The sequence below is a fragment of the Procambarus clarkii genome, chromosome 90, assembly GCF_040958095.1.
Source record: "Procambarus clarkii isolate CNS0578487 chromosome 90, FALCON_Pclarkii_2.0, whole genome shotgun sequence".
NCBI classification, from domain to species: domain Eukaryota; kingdom Metazoa; phylum Arthropoda; class Malacostraca; order Decapoda; family Cambaridae; genus Procambarus; species Procambarus clarkii.
Genome location: NC_091239.1, coordinates 9,121,740 through 9,137,274, shown reverse-complemented (window position 1 = coordinate 9,137,274; position 15,535 = coordinate 9,121,740). Strand labels below are relative to the sequence as shown.

The 15,535-nt window shown below is 45.9% G+C and overlaps 1 protein-coding gene across 4 annotated transcripts in view; it reads left to right on the top strand.

Annotated features, from left to right (window-relative positions):
* The window catches only part of LOC123746526 (dual specificity tyrosine-phosphorylation-regulated kinase mbk-2), a 205,957-nt gene that overhangs the window by 60,983 nt on the left and 129,439 nt on the right, over nucleotides 1-15,535 (top strand). The window contains exon 1 of one of the 4 annotated variants that reach the window (XM_069318310.1): nucleotides 9,359-9,861. The exons of the other annotated variants lie outside the window; for them this stretch is intronic. The gene's annotated coding sequence lies outside the window, so the exon portion shown is untranslated. Of the gene's footprint in view, nucleotides 1-9,358; nucleotides 9,862-15,535 lie in introns of those variants that run through there. 4 annotated transcript variants of the gene reach the window in all.

Below are 15,535 nucleotides of genomic sequence, written 5' to 3'. Positions count from 1 at the left end.
ACCACAATATTGCCACAACCTTGCCACAATATTGCCACAACCTTGCCACAATATTGCCACAACTGTACCACAATATTGCCACAACCTTGCCACAACCTTGCCACAACCTTGCCACAACCTTCCCACAACCTTGCCACAATATTGCCACAACCTTGCTACAATGTTGCCACAATGTTGCCACAACCTTGCTACAATGTTGCCACAATGTTGCCACAACCTTGCCACAATGTTGCCACAATGTTGCCACAATATAAGCAGAGTCCTATGGGAAACAAAACTTGTCCACGGTGGCCTGGAAGTGAATCATTCTTATATTTCATGGTCAAGTTGTAACTTGCAATTTTCAAGGACATGTTTCAGTCACTTAAGAAAACGTTCAATAGACTCGTGCATCTGAACGTCTAGTGAACGGTCCGTCTAGTGAACGGTCCGTCTAGTGAACGGTCCGTCTAGTGAACGGTCCGTCTAGTGGACTGTCCGTCTCGTGAACGGTCCGTCTAGTGAACGGTCCGTCTAGTGAACGGTCCGTCTAGTGAACGGTCCGTCTAGTGAACGGTCCGTCTAGTGAACGGTCCGTCTAGTGGACGGTCCGTCTAGTGAACGGTCCGTCTCGTGAACGGTCCGTCTCGTGGACGGTCCGTCTAGTGGACGGTCCGTCTCGTGAACGGTCCGTCTAGTGAACGGTCCGTCTAGTGGACGGTCCGTCTAGTGGACGGTCCGTCTAGTGGACGGTCCGTCTAGTGAACGGTCCGTCTAGTGGACGGTCCGTCTCGTGAACGGTCCGTCTAGTGGACGGTCCGTCTAGTGAACGGTCCGTCTAGTGAACGGTCCGTCTAGTGGACGGTCCGTCTAGTGAACGGTCCGTCTCGTGAACGGTCCGTCTCGTGAACGGTCCGTGTAGTGAACGGTCCGTCTCGTGAACGGTCCGTCTAGTGAACGGTCCGTCTAGTGAACGGTCCGTCTCGTGAACGGTCCGTCTAGTGAACGGTCCGTCTCGTGAACGGTCCGTCTCGTGAACGGTCCGTCTCGTGAACGCCCTGAGCTACAATCACACTAGCCACCCCTCACTGCGAACTACAACAGGCAGCTGGATCAGCAGTCCAACATATAAGAATGGTATAAAAGAAATCTTACTAAATATAATTAAAATTATTAACAGTAATTAGAAGCACAGGCGAAATAATGCATTTATCCAAATAAAAATATTACTGCTAATTGACTAGTAAATTGCTAATTACAAATTCCTGAGACGGTCATAATAAGACACAGCTAATGAGCACAATAATTAATAATATTATTTTATTTTTAATATTAATATTAAAATTTAATCGACGACTTTTTTACTTGTAAGAAGGGAGGGAAACTCTCAGGAGAAAAACCAAGCTATTACGACTATATAGCACTGGGAAGGGGTCAGGATAAGGATTAGGGATGGGACGGGGGGAAAGGAATAGTGCCCCAATCATCTAGACGGTCGGGGATTGAACGCCGTAGTAGCTGAATCTATAACAGCAACATCTGTTTGGGTGTGTTCAGCCTTCATGTTGGGCTTAATTACAGCGTGTGGCCCTTCGGAGGGTCGTTAAGGTCATGACCCACACCACTGACCAACCACTATGTATACTCCAACAGGTATACTCCAGCAAGTATACTCCAACAGGTATACTCCAACAGGTATACTCAAGTTCTAAATACACTGAATTGAATTGTAGTCAATACAGTCCTGAAACTACAGTTCAGGACTGTAGTCCATTGTATTATACATCTAGAAGCAGAATACACATCCTTGTGTATTAAATTATCGTTGTCGGAGACAGGAAATGTATGAATATGTATACTTTATACTTGTATAAAGTATACATATCCCCCCCTTCCCACCTTAGGCGAAGTACTACAAGCAGGATACAACCCACAACAGTTGCCTAAACCCCCAGGTACCTATTTACTACTGGGTCAACAGCGGAATTAGGTGACAGGAAACTTGCCCAATCATATCTGTCCCTCCCAAGGAACTGAACCCGGGATTCCTGAGTGTTGTTGTTGGTTGTACATTTGTAAGTTAAAAGTGAATGTTGAATAACTTTTCGAAGAGTACGATCCGGGAGCCGGTCGGCCGAGCGGACAGCACGCTGGATTTTTGATCCCGTGGTCCCGGGTTCGATCCCGGGCGCCGGCGAGAAACAATAGGCAGAGTTTCTTTCACCCTATGCCCCTGTTACCTAGCAGTAAAATAGGTACCTGGGTGTTAGTCAGCTGTCACGGGCTGCTTCCTGGGGGTGGAGGCCTGGTCGAGGACCGGGCCGCGGGGACACTAAAGCCCCGAAATCATCTCAAGATAACCTCAAGATAACCAAGAACTGTTTCATGTGTAAATGTGCTAAGAAAGTGGAGAATGATCACTGCATTGACGACTAATAGCACAAAAGACGGGACTCAAGAGCTAATATTCAACCCTCTAAGGTAAACATATACACCAATTATTACAGGAACCCTGGGTACATCTCCTGTGTCAGGTGAGCACCACGGGCTCACCATAGCCCGTGCTACTTGGAACGTTTTGTTCCAAGTAGCTAAATCTAGAATATGAAAACAGGAACGTGTACATCAAATGGCTGACCGTTCCCTGAAACCTCCTCCCAGCAAGCATAAGAAATATTGCCGGAACAACCGTGGACATTTTCAAGAGGAAACTAGATTTATTCCTCCAAGAAGTGCCGGACCAACCGGGCTGTGGTGGGTATGTGGGCCTGCGGGCTGCTCCAAGCAACAGCCTGGTGGACCAAACTCTCACAAGTCAAGCCTGGCCTCGGGCCGGGCTTGGGGAGTAGAACAACTCCCAGAACCCCATCAACCAGGTATCAACCAGTTTAGATGTGGGTTCAGAGTCGAGGCTCAACCCCAACCTACAAGCATTTGATTACTGAGTTTTGTACGTGGTTTCAGTTTTTCATATTTTTCATTTTTTTCTGTAGCGTTGAAGTGATGATGAGTGATGAGTTGAGGAATAGGAAGTGATGATCACCTAACCATCAGGGCAAAATGCTTGATTCATTCATAATACCCCTGTTACTGACACATAAATGAGCCAATTTCTCTTCCCACAACATTCCTCTCTATACCATTCCTCCCACTAACCACACCCCCACTAACCATAGCCCCCCACTAACCATCCTCCCCCCCCCTCCCACTAACCACACCCCCACTAACTTTAGCCCCCCACTAACCATCCTCCGCCCCCCCTTCCACTAACCACCAAACCATACCCTTCCCATCTGTAGCACCCGCCTCAACGCCCACTCTTCCTGTTCCAGGGCAGTCACTACTCACTGCTCTCTCTTCCGGTCGACTTCCGCTTCATCTGTCCACCCAACCTCTCCTTCTCATCTCCCTCCCCCCCCTCCCCCCCCCTCTCTCTCTCTCTCTCTCTCTCTCTCTCTCTCTCTCTCTCTCTCTCTCTCTCTCTCTCTCTCTCTCTCTCTCTCTCTCTCTCTCTCTCTCTCTCACCTATCAGCACTTCAGTAATCCTCTGTAGTTAAGTGCTCATTAACTGTGCCTTGTTGCCTTGTATACATTATACATTGTATCTCACAGTGCACTGTGCCATAGCATCCCTCTTGAAGTGTTCCCAGTACACACAGCTTCCTACTTCTCTCTTCCCTCTATCTCTTCTTTCATCTCCTTCCTTCGCTACCTTCATTCCATACAAGCTGGTGCACTAATGGGGACGCTAGTGATAACCATGTATATAAAATGAAGCAAGTCGTGAAGATTTCGGGATTTGGGAGTAAATACAAGAGTCTATATCCTGAGCCACACTTCAACATAATCGCATCAGCGTCATCTGCAAAGCTGACAAGCATGCGAGTTGATTTTAAGAGTAGGTAGAAGGCGGCATTCAGGGTACTGTACACAGTTATTATTGGAGTCAACCTCACACACTCCACACCCCCACACACCTCCACACACCTCCACACACCTGCACACACCTCCACACACCTCCACACACCTCCACACACCTCCACAGAACTCCATGCACCTTCACACACCCTCACACTCCACACCCCACACACCTCTCCACACCGTCTACACACACATTTCAGTCACCCTCATTTGTATACATGCACTTTCGGATGTATGTATGCAATCGTTTGCTCATACGCACACACGCACGCATACACGCACGTGTATGCGGGTTAGTCCCCCCCCCCAAGCTTTAATGTGAGGTCCACTTCCCCGTGTATGGCTCACTCTCCCAAATTTCTTCTCCCTTTGTCTATTTAGAACCAACCAGCCCTTGCCTTTGAGTCCTCCCTCAGTCTCTCCCTCCCCCTCTCTCCTTCCCTCCCTCTCCCTCCTTTCCTGCCACACCCAGCTCTCTCCATCTCGCTAGGGGCCACACCCACCATCTAGGTACCAGGGCTTGGTCTAATCTCCCCTGAAAGCAGGTCATCATAGTGATTGCTTGCGACAGTCTGCCTTGATCACTCGGAGTATTCTTCGTGCGTCCTAAGAGACAAAGCTCAACCCCTGCAAGCACTACTAGGTGAGTACGGTTCACTTAGCGCAGCGCAGACTCGGGACACGCAGAGTTGAGAGCTGTTCTGGCTATTCTCGAATGAATCTTCTCGTAGGGAGCCGGTCGGCCGAGCGGAGAGAACGCTGGACTTGTGATCCTGTGGTCCGGGGTTCGATCCCAGGCGCCGGCGAGAAACAATGGGCAGAGTTTTTCCACCCTATCCCCTGTTACCTAGCAGTAAAATAGGTACCTGGGTGTTAGTCAGCTGTCACGGGCTGCTTCCTGGGGGTGGAGGCCTGGTCGAAGACCGGGCCGCGGGGACACTAAGCCCCAAAATCATCTCAAAATAATCTCGCAAGGTACTTATAACAGAATCATATATGTTTATAATAGGATCAATTCTCTCCTTGTATAGGTAGTGTGTGTGTATATATATATATAAATTCACTATATTAAATATATATATATTATATAAAATCGATATACTGGTGTATATATACATTAAATAAGTGTTAAGTAAGTAATTAAGTTTACATACTACGCAAAGTGAGATTTCCCCGAGAACGGGAATTATATATTGAGGAGACAAGTTTATTTTAGTTGTCGCTGAAAAGGGCATTGTAAAGGTCACAGAAAACGGCTGATTACAGAAAACGAGGAAGTTTGACAAAAAATCCTCTATTAACGGGGAGACTAGAATAAAATTATTATTTTATTCAGAATAATTATTGTTTATTGACAGTGTATACATATGTTTTTGAATGTGTATTAGATAATTTATAGTACTAAGCAGGCAAATTATTATTAGTAGTAGTACAGTATTATTATTATTATTATTATTTCAGTCGAATCCGAGGTTACAATGCTTTTTATTTATTTATTTATTTATTTATTTATTTATTTATTTATTTATTTATATACAAGAAGGTACATTGGGTTAGAGAGAATACATAGCATAGTATTTACAATCTTGTAAAGCCACTAGTACGCGCAGCGTTTCGGGCAAGTCCTTAATCTAACAGATAATTTTAAGTAGGTAAATTCTAGCAGAATTAATAAATTGATAAATACATTGCAAGAAAAAAAATAAGATGAGAGAGATTAGTAAGTATAGTAAAGCACATTGGTATATTAAAGCTTTGATTGATTACATTGACAGCTTGATTGGTAATTTAAACAAGATTAATAGACACCATACAGCAGATTGACAGTACATATAAGAAGATAGCAATGTTCACAATGGTAAAGATGTTCAGATTGGGTACATAAAGATTGGGAGATTGGGTAGCAATAGATACAGTGCAATTTTAAAGCAAAAGGTAAAAAACTATGAAGATGAAATTAGGTACTTTTTAGTATTGTTTTTGAATGACGCAAAAGTTGGACAGATTTTCAATTCAGTAGGGAGTGAGTTCCATAGACTGGGTCCCTTTATTTGCATAGAGTGTTTACACAGATTAAGTTTGACTCTGGGGATATCAAAGAGATATTTATTTCTGGTGTGGTGATGATGTGTCCTATTACATCTGTCCAGGGAGAGTTTCAGAGCAGGACTTGCATTTAAGAACAGGGTTTTGTAAATGTAGTTGACACAAGAGAATTTGTGGAGTGAGATTATGTTTAGCATGTTAAGGGAGTTAAACAAGGGGGCTGTGTGTTGTCTGAAAGCAGAATTTGTTATTATTCTGATAGCAGATTTTTGCTGGGTAATGATGGACTTGAGGTGGTTTGCAGTGGTTGAACCCCATGCACAGATACCATAGTTAAGATAGGGATAGATTAGTGCATAATATAGAGAGAGGAGAGCAGAGTTAGGTACATAATATCTGATTTTGGAGAGTATACCAACTGTCTTAGAGACTTTCTTAGTTATGTGTTGTATGTGGGTACTGAAGTTGAGTCTCTTGTTTAGGAATAGGCCGAGAAACTTTCCCTCATTTTTATTGCTAATGTTTACATTGTCTATCTGAAGCTGAATTGCATTTGTAGATTTGCTTCCAAATAAGATGTAGTAGGTCTTTTCTATGTTAAGTGTTAGTTTGTTGGTTGACATCCATAAGTGGACTTTTTTTAGTTCATTATTAACAACATTATTTAGTGTATGTGGGTTGGGGTTAGAGTAGATGAGGGTAGTATCATCAGCAAACAAAATAGGTTTCAGAATGTTAGAGACATTAGGCAGCTCATTGGTGTATATATGAAATAGAAGAGGTCCACAATGTGCCTGAGAGCACCCAGAGCACAGGTTCGAATCCTTCTCATGCCTCCTACTGATCTGAAAAAAGTACTGTACCTGTAATCACAGTACAAGATTACTGCGTATATTTAGACCTAAGTTGTTAAAATAAACTTCACAATTACTCTACTAATATATACACATATATACACACCTGTATTATTGAATTGACTTTGCAAGAATTGTAATATTAACACCATTGTCCCGTCTGCTGTTGCTTGCAGTATGAATAACATTGGATAGGTTGCTTGGTAATAGATCAATAGATGCTTTTCTTAGGCAAAATTATTGATCTAATTTTCTAAGATGTCTTAGTAAATATTTGGAAGCTAAGGGATGGTTTTACAGGATGTGTGGAACACTTTTAAGACATGATTTGTTGAATGTCTTGTCCTAAATGAGGGAGATTTGTTTCTGATCCTCGCTTGCAATGTTAAAGCTGGTGTACCATTGTCTGGTGTGTGTACCATTGTTTGGTGTGTACCATTGTCTGGTGTGTACCATTGTCTGGTGTGTACCATTGTCTGGTGTGTGTACCATTGTCTGGTGTGTACCATTGTCTGGTGTGTACCATTGTCTGTTGCACCATTGTCTGGTGTGTACCATTGTCTGTTGCACCATTGTCTGGTGTGTGTACCATTGTCTGGTGTGTACCATTGTTTGTTGTGTACCATTGTCTGGTGTGTACCATTGTTTGGTGTGTACCATTGTCTGGTGTGTGTGTACCATTGTCTGGTGTGTGTGTACCATTGTTTGTTGCACCATTGTCTGGTGTCCCATTTTCTGTTGCACCATTGTCTGGTGTCCCATTTTCTGTTGCACCATTGTCTGGTGTCCCATTTTCTGTTGCACCATTGTCTAATTAATTACTTGAGCTCATTAAGGGTAATGACCTTGGGTAACAACGACTCAAGGAAGACTTGTTAGTCTCGCTTCAAGTTGTGTCCCAGTTTTATTAAATATAAAATTAGTCTGAAGCCATTAAAGGCGAAATTAAGCTTATTAAGCAATCTTGGAGCCTCGTCATGTCCCCTTTCCCTGGCTGATGTTTTAACTAAACTTAATTCACGTAGAGATAATTAAACCAAACCTAACGTACACACACACACACACACACACACACACACACACACACACACACACACAGCTAACCTCTGGGTCCCAGTTCCATGACCTTCCTCGCACTCGGGGTAAATATATATATATTTTAATTATATGTTTTGCGTTGTATGTTCTAGTTGAAGTGGACATGATGCACTCAAGTGTTATCTGGAGCGGGGGTGTCCTGCTCTCTGAGAGAGAGAGAGAGAGAGAGAGAGAGAGAGAGAGAGAGAGAGAGAGAGAGAGAGGAGAGAGAGAGAGAGAGAGAGAGAGAGAGAGATCTTTATTCACAAACTCGGTATTCATGTATTAATACATGGAAGAATAATTCATATTCAGAATCTTCTGAAGGTGTATTATTAAATACGAAAGTACTTCAGGAGTTTCCTGTCTTAGTTCTTGTCCTTCGGGGTCTGACATTGTCACTTGTCAATATTGTAGTGATTTACACACACACAACATAATATTGTAGTGATTTACACACAACATAATAGTGTTTTACACACACACACACAACATAATATTTAGTGATTTACACACACACAACATAATATTGTGGTGATTTACACACAACATAATATTTAGTGATTTACACACACACAACATAATATTGTGGTGATTTACACACACACACAACATAATATTGTAGTGATTTACACACACACAACATAATATTGTGGTGATTTACACACACACAACATAATATTGTGGTGATTTACACACACACAACATAATATTGTAGTGATTTACACACACAACATAATATTGTAGTGATTTACACACACACAACATAATATTGTAGTGATTTACACACAACATAATATTGTAGTGTTTTACACACACACAACATAATTTATCATACTAATCCAGCTGTTTACAACTTTGTATAGAAAATATTAAACTGCCATAACCAAATTGGGAAAGGTTAATGTATTTACACAAACATTTGTCAAGTGATTTTGTTTTGCCATAAGTACATATGACTGTGTCAAGAGTTTGGTGTTGCCATGTATATGTGGCGCTGAGGACCGTGTATGTGTGCTATATGTGGCACCTGGCCCCAGTAGGATGTGTGGAGAGGATGGGATGGTGTGTGTGTATTGGTGGATGATGTGGAGCCTTGTGGAGGATGTGGAGGCGTCTGTGGGTCCTGGTGGATGATGTGGAGCCTTGTGGATGATGTGGAGCCTGGTGGATGATGTGGAGCCTTGTGGAGGATGTGGAGGCGTCTGTGGGTCCTGGTGGATGATGTGGAGCTTTGTGGAGGATGTGGAGGCGTCTGTGGGTCCTGGTGGATGATGTGGAGCCTTGTGGAGGATGTGGAGGCGTCTGTGGGTCCTGGTGAAGGATGTGGAGCCTGGTGGAGGATGTGGAGCCTTGTGAAGGATGTGGAGCCTGGTGAAGGATGTGGAGGTTTAGCGTGGGAAAGTTTTGGGTGTGGAAGAGGGTGTCTGGTAGGGTGGGGCTGCATGGTCGCCACCTTGTCTCAGTCTGGCTCGGGCCTCCGTGGCGTGCGTGTGTTCCTACCGCGCTCTCGTCCAGTCCACTTTTCTGTGACTTGACGGCTGACACAAGTCCATACGGGATCTTTGAGACATTTCCGAGCAATATTATATGTTGATTAATGTGTTCTGGCGGTGGTGATGTGCGAACTGGTCGTGGGAGACGAATGGTATTGGGAAAAACACGTGGTTCTTGGTGGTGTTTGTGTAAATAAACTTGAGAGGCTGTTGGCAATTGCCTATTCTTATATTTTTTGCGATTATTCCAATTTAAGCAAATCATTGGTCGTATGCAAATGACATTGATAGGCGCACAGAATTCTTATGGACACTCAAGGTTATCTTGCACAGGAAAAGTCAATGGTGTGTGTATATATATATATTCATATATATATTTGGAACAGACATTGCAATTCTGTTGAAAATGAGTTTTTAGCTATTTAGTTGAAAACACGAAATACCATCCACAATGAAGTGAAGACAACAGTTTTTCGTTTGGATTCAAGGTAAGAAATAAGACCCCCAGGATTCCTCAAGGATTTTCCTGTTTATTTTATGTTTCTTGGGCCATGGCGGATTAGTTAGGTGTGTGTTGGGACAGTTTGTGAGCTCCAGAGATACGAGAGGTGGTTTATAACAATGGTAACCTTGGGTTTGAAAGTTACGGAAGTTCTTAAACTGTTTCCTAGATATAAGCTGGCATCGTGGTCGAGGAAAGATGTACTCGTAAATGCTTAATCCAATCTGGGCCAGGTTCGCATCAGGCTTGGATACCCATGTGCATGGGAAATAGGCTTACAGGTTCCGGAAGATGAGAGGAAATGTCAGCACTGTGGAGAAATGCCCGACAGACCACTGGAACATTATCTAACACAGTGCACAGTTACAAACCCATTAAGATTTCAACTTAGATTCAACAGAGCAGAAGTTGTTAAACACACATGACAAAATCTTACTGAAGCGACCATACGAGTCATAAATACTCACACTCCGCCCAAGTAAAACAGAAACAAGCAACACTTAGTGGGCCAGCCAGAGGCTTAGGGCCCGCCCAGTGGGCCAGCCAGAGGCTTAGGGCCCGCGCAGTGGGCCAGCCAGAGGCTTAGGGCCCGCCCAGTGGGCCAGCCAGAGGCTTAGGGCCCGCCCAGTGGGCCAGCCAGAGGCTTAGGGCCCGCGCAGTGGGCCAGCCAGAGGCTTAGGGCCCGCGCAGGAATATCCCTGCAAACAAAAAATAAAAAAAAATGGGCCAGGTTGTGTTATTCAAAGGTTTCTGTTACCAGCGCATTTGCTGGTAGCCTGTTAGTTGCTTGTTTGTGTTTACCCGCTGGTTATAAACTGCTTGTTTGCATGCCTTCTGTCTACCATCTGCTGGTTCCGGGGATTAATGTCCCCTCGGCTCGGTCTCCGACCAGGCCTCTTGGTTGGTGGTGTTGTCAATAAGGATATAGAGGCAGCTGCTCGCAGTCCCACATATGAGTCACAGCCTGGTTGATCAGGTATCCCTTGGGAGGTGTTATCAAGGTATATGTAGGCTTAAGCAGCCGGTTGGTATCCCAATAAACAGGTTGTGTGACAATGGAAAATATAGTATGAAACGCGAGGCTCACAGAAGGCCTCTGGTATGAGGTTTAGGCCCTAGGCCTATTTATCGTGGTGCCCGTGTATGAGATTATAAGTACGAGTCCTCTAGGCCTATGCCCTTGTACGTGAAAATATTGGCTTGATCATGGACAGTCTACAGGGAATCAGCTTGTCCTTGCTTTGCACTCGCAGAGTTTAGGTAAGAATTTGGGAAAATAATTAGACTCGTTCGCTATCCCTAATACTGGAGTCGGGTATATTGATGGGCTCAGTGTGAGCACTCACCCACCCGTGCCTACACACTCAATACACTACTCACACTCAATATACCCCCCTACCTGCTCACTCTAATACACCCCCTCCTCTCCCTCCCCCTAGACACACACATTTGAGCATCATTCCTTTCACCAGATTTCTCTGGGATTCATTGCAGCAAATTGACTTCCGTGAGGACACCTGTTGTAGCCTGATAAGACAAAGTGAGATCAAACCTTAGGAGGGAATTATATATACCCCCTCTTCCCCCCCCCCCCTCACTGCATCTCTGCCAGAGAGCCCCGCCACGGCAACCTTATCCTTGTGGCTCGTGACCGAACGGGTCAAATTACCAGGCTGTGGTGCAGGGTTCCTCTCTGACCTAAGTATTATATCTTAGTGGGAATAGCATGATTTTTTTATATATATAGAAACATGAGTTATTATATGAAACTGGGAATAAAGAACAAGTTGGTATGGTTACTGGAGCACTTTTATATCGTATGTTAAAGATTCGCTACCTGGAACAAAAAGTTCCAAGTAGCACGGGCTATGGTGAGCCCGCTTGTCCTAGACTACTGGGAAAAATTCCATTGTTTAAGGATTCGAACGCCATTATATCGTAGTGTGATGAGCCGGTCGGCCGAGCGGACAGCACGCGGGACTTTTGATCCTCTGGTCCTGGGTTCGATCCCAGGCGCCGGCGAGAAACAATGGGCAGAGTTTCTTTCACCCTATGCCCCCTGTTACCTAGCAGTAAAATAGGTACCTGGGTGTTAGTCAGCTGTCACGGGCTGCTTCCTGGGGGTGGAGGCCTGGTCGAGGACCGGGCCGCGGGGACACTAAAGCCCCGAAATCATCTCGAGATAACCTCAAGAAGCCTAGACTAATAGAGAAATCCTATTTTTGAAACAAAACACTTGTCCAATTCTAGTTTGTTGACGTTTGAATGTGTTTTTATTTTATTTTTGTCTTCTACTGCTTGTCGGAAAATCCGACACCAATTAACGTAAATATAAATTCTATATAAATTCATATAAATTCATATAAATTAAATAAGTATAAATCTCACAGGTCGGTTCCCACAGCTGCTTCTGGACCTCCTGCTGTTATTTGATTTTTTTTACAGCTTTTTGGGTTTTTTTTAATTTTGTAACTTATTTTTATGAGGTTTTAATAGTGTGATTGACCTGCTTGTTCGAATTTGGAGAACCCTGCGTTTTCATTGGCGTGTTGAGTGAGGTTTAGTATTCTGAACATTTCTTAGCCCAGTAGTATATTTTGGTCGTGATAGCAATTAAACCTGTTTTTGCCGTGTATCTTAAGAGTACGAAAATACTGGACTGACTTGGAGCCAATCAGGATTAGTTTTGATTCTCAGAATTTTCTTGCCCCATTTATCTGAGTTATTCCTTCGTTTGCCTCGTTTTCTATGATGCAGATTATATTGAGATGATTTCGGGGCTTAAGTGTCCCTGCGGCCCGGTCCTCGACCAGGCCTCCACCCCCAGGAAGCAGCCCGTGACAGCTGACTAACACCCGGGTACCTATTTTTACTGCTACTGGTACCTATTTTTACTGCTGCCTTGGTGCGGTGAGAATTACGTCGTCAACAAACAGGTCGACTAGCCTTTGAGTCTAAGGTGTGAGGGCTAGTTGAAGGAATATGTTTTGTCTAAGGTGCTGTGGAGGTCGCCGCCGCCGCCCGGCCACCCTTGTCGCGCCTGGGGGCGTCGGCGTCTTATTCAGGTTTCCTGATATCTGACACGTATAAAAAAAATAAAACTGGGGGATTATAACATGGTTGAAATCCCACAAGGAGTTAAATTCTCCCCTCCCTCCTCCCTCAGATGTAAAGTGTTGTGGGGCCTTGGCTGTTGTTGGGGGGGCCCTTGGCTGTTGTTGGGGGGGTCTTGGCTGTTGTTGGGAGGGCCTTGGCGGTTGTTGTGAGGGCCTTGGCTGTTGTTGTGAGGGCCTTGGCTGTTGTTGTGAGGGCCTTGGCTGTTGTTGGGGGGGCCTTGGCTGTTGTTGGGGGGGCCTTGGCTGTTGTTGTGGGGGCCTTGGCTGTTGTTGGGGGGCCTTGGCTGCTGTTGTGGGGGCCTTGGCTGTTGTTGGGGGGCTTTGGCTGTTGTTGTGAGGGCCTTGGCTGTTGTTGGGGGGGCCTTGGCTGTTGTCTGGGAACCTTGACTGTTGACTGGCAACCTTGGCTGTTGACTGGGAAGCTTGCCGCGGCATCTTGACAACAATCAGTTAGGAACTTCTACATAATCGCTGTAAGAATGAGTAGTGTTGGCCAGCCTGGTGATTAGACACGAGATAAGCAGTACCAAATTACTACAAAACCCGTCCTCTCCTCTACCACTTGGTCCGGACGGTAGAGCGACGGTCTCCCTTCATGCAGGTCGGCGTTCAATCCCCGACTGTCCAAGTGGTTGGGGTACCATTCCTTTCCCCCCCGTCCCATCCCAGGTCCTTATCCTGACCCCTTCCCAGTGCTATATAGTCGTAATGGCTTGGCGCTTTCCCCCCCTGATAGTTTCCTTCCTTCCTTATCTTGTTATCTTGAGATGATTTCGGGGCTTTAGTGTCCCCGCGGCCCTGTCCTCGACCAGGCCTCCACCCCCAGGAAGCAGCCTGCTTCCTTCCTCTAATGCATAGCCTTCTTTACGGTATCGATCAACCAGTTAAAAATTCGACGTATTAGTTCAAATTAAAACATTGTGATATTAATGGTTTTTTATGCATAGGCCTAGACAGATTGTGGGGTGTGGTCTGTATATTTTGGGAGCATTAACCCAACCTAGCTTAACCTTGGTCAACCAGGTATCAACCAGGTAACCTAACATAAAAGATCTAAATACAACGATATATATACGGGTTTGACGATGGAAAAAAAGAGCTTTGTCGAACCGTCTTGTGTACGATTACTTGTTAGGGGAATGTAAGTGGAATCAAAATGTTGGTTTGGTTCATTGAGTAAATGAACAGGGAAGCAAACGAGGTAGTTACTGTGACTGGAACTGTGGATGCTGTTGGCGATTGCGTCTGACCGCGTCACGGGTCGTCATTGATTAGTTTACAGAGGTGCAAGTTGCCTGTCTGCGCTCAGTGAGCAGTCAACACTCCCTTGGTGTTTGGTGTGAGAGGTGCGCCTCACAGACGGCGTCATTACCAGCCGTGTTGCGCCTCACAGACGCTGTCATTACCAGCCGTGTTGGGCCTCACAGACGGCGTCATTACCAGCCGTGTTGGGCCTCACAGACGCTGTCATTACCAGCGGTGTTGCGCCTCACAGACGGCGTCATTACCAGCCGTGTTGGGCCTCACAGACGTTGTCATTACCAGCCGTGTTGGGCCTCACAGACGCTGTCATTACCAGCGGTGTTGCGCCTCACAGACGCTGTCATTACCAGCGGTGTTGCGCCTCACAGACGGCGTCATTACCAGCCGTGTTGCGCCTCACAGACGCTGTCATTACCAGCGGTGTTGCGCCTCACAGACGGCGTCATTACCAGCCGTGTTGCGCCTCACAGACGCTGTCATTACCAGCCGTGTTGGGCCTCACAGACGCTGTCATTACCAGCTGTGTTGGGCCTCACAGACGCTGTCATTACCAGCCGTGTTGCGCTTCACAGACGGCGTCATTACCAGCCTTGTTGGGCCTCACAGACGCTGTCATTACCAGCCGTGTTGCGCTTCACAGACGGCGTCATTACCAGCCGTGTTGGGCCTCACAGACGCTGTCATTACCAGCCGTGTTGGGCCTCACAGACGCTGTCATTACCAGCCGTGTTGGGCCTCACAGACGCTGTCATTACCAGCCGTGTTGGGCCTCACAGACGCTGTCATTACCAGCCGTGTTGGGCCTCACAGACGCTGTCATTACCAGCCGTGTTGGGCCTCACAGACGCTGTCATTACCAGCCGTGTTGGGCCTCACAGACGCTGTCATTACCAGCCGTGTTGCGCCTCACAGACGCTGTCATTACCAGCCGTGTTGCTGGGTATGATTGCTGGCCCCGACTGCCAACTGACTTCCGGACCCTCGGGCCGTGGAGGCGACGGGCCCCGCGTGCTGCCCTCTGAACAAACGTTTGTTCTCTAGTAGCTAGGATAGGGGCCCAAGCCCCTGTGAGTGATCCAAGCGCAGGGCGGGGCTCCTGTAGGTTGTAGTAGGCGGGCCGGAACAACCGTGGACATCTTCAAGAGAAAACTGGACTGTTTTCTAAGAGAAGTGCCGGATCAGCCGGGCTGTGGCCCTGCGGGCCGCTCCAAGCAACAGCCTGGTGGACCAAACTCTCACAAGTCAAGCCTGGCCTCGGGCCGGGCTTGGGGAGTAGAACAA